Raw genomic sequence first — 6,473 nt, forward strand, 5'->3', positions numbered from 1 at the left:
CCTAGCCAACAGCTTTGCCAATATCTTCTCCAAGCTGCTAGCCAACATGCTAACATCTTTCCTCAATGACATGGTGTCTAACTATCAAGGTGCTTTCATAAAAAAAAGTGCATCTAGGATAATTTCCTTTACATGCAAAATATGGTCTAACGGGTACACAGATCAATGACCCCGACGATCTTCATTAAATTGGACATAGCGAAGGCCTTTGAATCCCTCTCGTATTCTACTAAATGGCATCCATGGAAATAGTGTCCACCATGGACATGGGATCCATCAGGGTGATCCACTCTCCCCTATACTCTTCATCCTTGCTATTGACCCTTTGCATCACATCATTGACAAGGCAACTGAGGATGGTATTTTAGCCCCAATTGGCAATCAAGTGGTAAATATTCAGTTGTCCCTTTACGCGAATGACGTGGCTATTTTCATTAACCAAAACCCAAATGAACTGTACACCCTTCGCCTAATCTTAAGTTCTTTTGGCCTCATAGCAGATCTGATGACAAATCTCCAAAAATGCTTCCTTCACCCAATTAGATGTCATGAGATCAACCCCACTATTTTCACATAGTAGTTCCTGGGGAGATCAAATATTTTCCATGTTGCTGCCTGCATTACTACAGAAAGGTTCATTCGTGCCCTATTGTTACTGCCGATTTAGTTATAACCAACTGTAATAAACAATCATTGTCAGTTCAAAAGCTCAACTAGCACATAAAAAACCGAGCTATCAAGAACTGGTAGTGATAGTGATTATCACTGCCGATTATTGTTTTGAACTAGCACTAATACATCACTACCAATTCTAGCTACACATTGGCAATCATAAGTCGATTATCACTATTGGTTTGTTTTCCTAACCGGTAGTGATGTATCAGTACTAGTTCATAACAAGAACCAGCAGTGATAAGGAAGTATCACTATCGGTTGGAGTTACGAACCAACAGTGATAGCCCACTACCAGTAAGCTTCCACACTCTACCGGTTCAACTTCTCTCGAAAGCCTTATAAATTATCCTCCCTAAACGATCACTCACATGCTCTCTCTCTCTCTCTCTCTCTCTCTCTCTCTCTCTCTCTCTCTCTCTCTCTCCCTCTCTCGATCTCTTCCACCCTCTCTTTCTCTACCGCACCACCACTGTGACCTTCTCTGCCATGGAAACTTCACCACCATCTCTAGCCAAACAACAGTCCCCCTCGCCACCATCATCTCTGTCCATTCGACCCACCCTCATGCTTCGCCCGACGATGAAGCTATGATGTCGGAGAGTTTGGATGAGGTGTAGTCTTCTGACTCCAGATTGGTGGGTTCTGAGCCCATCGACGAAATCTGGGACTACTTCATTGATGATTCGGCACTGAAGAGACGCCGATGTGAAGAGGAGGAGGAGTAAGAAGAGGAAGAGGGTGCAGATGAAGAGGAGGATGCTAATGACTACTTCTTCGTTGTCGACAATTCCAATTGGTGGTAGGCATAGGTGCGCAGTGGGTGTTTCTTTTGTGACGGTGATCCAAATTGTAGTTTTAGTGTTACTTTTGTGTGCGCAGCTAGATGTTTGTTTTGGTTGTACAATGACAAGTGCTAGCTGTGGTTTAGTAATTAGTGTGATAAAGAATAGTGATTCTAGTTTAGTAATATAAAACTTAATTAATTATGGCCTATCGCTTTCAATTTTGATCTTTTTTTACCAGGATTGTGTATCACTATCGGTTCATAGCTGGAACCAGTAGTGATAAGGGATATCAATCAGCAGATTGGAGCCAAGAACCAGTAGTGATAGAAACTATTACTGCCAATTGGAGCTACGAACCAGCAGTGATAGTGAGTATCAATGCTGGTTCTTGAGTTGATAGTGATAATCCATGATTAGCACTACTAGTTCAAGAACTGGCAGTAAAACAACTTTTGAACCGGCAATGATGAGGGGTTTTGTAGTAGTGCTGGGGCTACAACAACATACCGAATGCTAACTAAGACACACCTTCAACCAATAATTGATAAAATGGGAGCCAAGCTATGCTGCTAGAGGGGTCGACTCATGACTAAGGCAGGGCACTTGTCTTTGATAAGCTTAGCTCTTTCCTTCATCCCAACATACCACCTCACCATTTTCCCACTAGCCAAAGGGGTGCTGAAAAAGCTTAATAAAGTTCAGGAGATCCTTCCTTTGGAAAGGCATGGACAACTCTCATGTTGGACACTGCTTGGTAAATTAGGCTAGATCATGTCAACCGCGTAACCTCGGAGGCTTAGGCATTCTTGACCTGGAGAAATTTAGTTGTGCTCTCCACCTTTTCTGGCTATGGTTTGATTGGACCAAAAACTCCAAACCTTGGTCTAGGTCCAGCTTGCCATGCAATGTTATGAATCAGAGTTGCCATGTCCCAAAATGCTAATCGTGTGATTAAGCATTCATAATCATCGTGACATTATATTTATACTATTCGTTTGGTAAATTGGGTTTAAATGTGTTCCAAAATACATTGTAGGTGGTTTAGAGACACTTAGGAAAGCCCCAAGCGTCTTTGAGAGAAGAAGAAAGGGAAGAGGGGCAAAAATTTAGGAAAATTCAGCAAAGGATCTCTCTCGTGGTCCGATTGGGATTCCCCTCGGTCTGACCACATGGGGGTAGTCATGTGGTCTTCCCAGGTGGGCTTCCCGCAGTCTGATCACCACAGCTCAGAGGCTCCACTTAAGGAAATTGGCCAACACTCTCACACTCACTCTCTCTCTCACTCTCACTCTCACTCCTTCACCCACACAAAGAAAGAGGGAGAGACCATCTCGATGTCCACGACAACCGAAGATCATTGGAGGGAACTTCCTTGAGCTCTTCGAAGGCTTCCTCAAGCTCATACCCTTCATCCTCTTCGTTGGAGGAGTTCCTATGCACGTTCATCCACCTCAAGCTCCTACACCACCCCGGAGCCGGATCTCCAAATCGGAGCTTCCCCGGAGTGATCCCCACCAATAGAAGGTTTTCCTACACTATGGTGAGGCGTTCCCTGCCATTTTCCCATTGTTCCCAAGCTCTAATCGATTCCTATTCCATTTAAACCCAAGCTTAACACTAGAATAGGGCTTATCCATGGGATATTTTTAGTTTAGCTCGGTGAATGTTGTCCAAATAACTTTAGAAGCACTCCACTAGTCCCATAGAGCATTTTTGTACTCTTCATGGTCGAAGATTTTGCCAGAGCCTTTGCCGGTGGCCTCAAAAGGAGCTCATGCCAGAGTCTCGAGGTCTGACCGTTGACATACCGTCGGTCTAACCGCCAGATGCCAAAACCTTCTACAAGATAACGGCCAGACCACCACTTCCATGTCGATCTAACCGCCAACCATTCAAGGCTATATGTACTTAAGTTACCTCGTCTGAGGTTTCAAACTATAAAACCCTAATCTTTTGGCAGTCTTTTGCAAATATTTTCAAAACACGATGCTCTATTGATATTCAAGCATGCATCATATGCACACTTCAACATCATTTGATTATTTATGCAATGCATTCTTGATTCGTTTAGAGAGTGTTGCCGATGGTCCTAACAAGTGAAGGCGACACCCATCTACCTGAGTTTTGTGAGTGTTGCGCTGGAAGTATCAGGCAACTACCAGAGCACCAAGGCAAGCATCTAAGCATATTGCACCTTTGTTTGAATTGAATGGAGTCTAAATTGATAAGTTGTCGCTTATGTACCTTTGCATGGTTAGCGAGTTGATATCAGGCTTATATGGGTAGAACCTATATTTATTTGCATTACCTCTACCTTGAGTTATTGATGATTCAAATCCTTGTAGCCTTGATAACATTGTTGATGTCTAACTAAGAGTTATTCGAAATGCTTAGCAATTCATAAGTCCTCGGTAGAAGTCGAGTGATCGTGCAATCATTATTCACGATCTTAGGGACTACTTATTGTTTACAAACACAATGACAATAATGTGGGTTGTATGAAAGGTGTAACACCCTAATTTTCTACTTTTTGGAAATAGTAATAAAATATTCTTCTCCTTAGAATAGGGTGTTAGTCTTTGTCTCAAAACCCTAGGAGAAAGAAATTATTTTCTAAACTAAGAAATTAAACTACTTATATTAAAGGTTGTTGCATTCATCCTGGAATAGCTGCATTAGGGTTTTTATTGTGTAAAAAATAAGTTTTGAAAACCCCGAGGCACGCCGTTTAAGTTTTTTGGAAAAGTTTGCAAAATTTTTCCTAAAAAGAAAAGTTCCTTTTCTTTTCTTCGGCTCCCTTTCTTTTTCCTTTTCTTCCTTTCTCTTCTTTACTCCCGGGTAGCCTATTTTTCTTTTCCTTTCTCCCTCTTGGGCTGAGCCCATGCTGCCCCTCTCTCCTTCCCGGGTCGAGCTCTAGCCCGCTCCTCCCTTCACCATGCCTCTCCGCTTGGGCCGGCCGAAGGCTACTGCCCAGCCAGCACTGAGCCGCTCCCGTTGGCGCCCTGGCCGAAGCCATCTCCGCCCGAGCGCCGGTGCACCCCCTCCCGCGCCATCTTCCTCCTCGTGCCCGTATCCGAGCGGGCCGAGTCCGCATAATTTACGAAGCCATCTGCCGCCTCCTCTTCGAACCCATATCCTAACCAACTCGAGCATATCCGCAAGTCACGTGCCCTGCTTATATAAACACCCAAGCACTCCCTCTGTTCCCATCTATTTTCGGCGCAAACTCGAGCTCCTCCGCCCGTCGCCATAGCCACTCGGCCGAGCTTCGCTCCGGCTTATTCTGTTGCCCATTTGCCGTAGCCGAGCCGCCCTTGAGCACCTCCACCACCTTCTGCACCCGCTGGTAACTTCGCCGACGCATTTTAGCCATCGGAATTTCCTCCCCGGCGCTCACCCGAGGTAGTCACTGTCTACCCCACCGCCGACCGCCATTCGGAGCCCTGCTGCTCGAGGTACGCGCTAAAATAGACTCCCCATGTACCCTTCTTTCTCCGCCGCCGCTCATCGTCGACCCCCATGCCCGGCGACAAGGTCCGTCGCCTCTCCGGCAAAAGCGCCGCCGAGCCCAAGCCTTCCACCGCCGCCTCTCCTCTCTGGAGCCAACCGGTCCCTCCCCCATGGCCGTTGGATCTATTTTGTATGGCTAAGATTAGAAGCCTCATATACCCTTTCAACATTCAAATCACGTGATGTCATGTGGCCACTTAATCCTAGTCAGCAAAGCAAGCCACGTCATCGCCCGCATAAGCCGGCCACCTCAGCGGATCAGCCCGCGTGGCAATGCCACGTTAGCACGCCTTTATCCAGTCATTATTCCTATTTGTTTTAATTCGGGAATAATGGCAATTTTGCAAATAAGCCCCTGGACTTCCCTATATTTAAATAAAAGCCTATGTCTTTGTACAGTTTAGTCACTAAACTTTCTCATAATTACACATAGGTCCCTCTATTTTTGCAAAAAGGCCCCTAACCTCTCCGTTTTTTTATCAAATTAAGTCCTTTAATTTTCAGATTTAACCCTAATCTTGTTTATAGCATAACTTTCTCGTTTTAGCTCCAATTTAGATGGTTTTTGCGCTCACATGTTCGTAGCGATGTGTACTATCTTTTAGTACCTTTTTCATATATGTTATCTATTATTTGGTGTACTGTTCTTAGTTAGTTTGTTGTGTGTTTTTTTGATGTGTTTCAAGAGCAGACGAGGAGCAGTTTGAGAATCTCCAGGACCAAGTATTTGAAGATTCTAAGCAGCAAGGTTGGAGAGGCAAGTGTTCTTGAACATTTTGATCCTAATTTTTTTAAATGCATTCTTTAATTCAAACAGACATGTTGTTAATTCTGACTCCTATGTACTTATAGTATCCTATTCCATATAATTCCTTGTCACCTAGTTGTTAGCAAAGGATATGATGGGTAGTTATGCTTAGCTTTGCACAAGGGGATGGAAGGGTTAATGGTTAAACATGACTAATGAACTAATGAAACTATGAGTTGGGAATACTAATGATGGTATAACAACATGGAACCTTAGGCCTTGAGCAAAGTAGTGTTGTTGATGTTGATGGCTATGTTGTTGGATTAGTGTTTGCTCAAGCAACCTAAGTAAGGACCGGTTCATGGAGCGACAACCCAAGAAGTATCGCACCAACCACGAGACTTGGTATGGGAGATGCCTAGCCTATTAATTAGTTGATTCCAATTTTGTGCATGCCAAACGGAAGAGTGGTTGTGTGGGGACGGCAAAGGCCAGAACCATTTGGTTAGTGGTATGAGATGTGTAGTCGAAGGGAAGGGTGAAAACTTTCTGGAGCTACAAGGTGCAAAAGGGGGCTTCTGTGTGGTGTGAATGCCACTTTGATGGCGGTAAAACCTAGCGGGCATGCACATACTGGATGAAACTTTGTAACGGCTTTGTAGTGACTTTTTGGGTGACACACCACTAGCGTGTGTTAAGTATTTCGCGGACACGGCAACAAGGAAAATCACGACTTGTGGGGAAAGCTGGACAAC

The sequence above is a fragment of the Phragmites australis genome, chromosome 1 (assembly GCF_958298935.1).
Source record: "Phragmites australis chromosome 1, lpPhrAust1.1, whole genome shotgun sequence".
NCBI lineage: Eukaryota > Viridiplantae > Streptophyta > Magnoliopsida > Poales > Poaceae > Phragmites > Phragmites australis.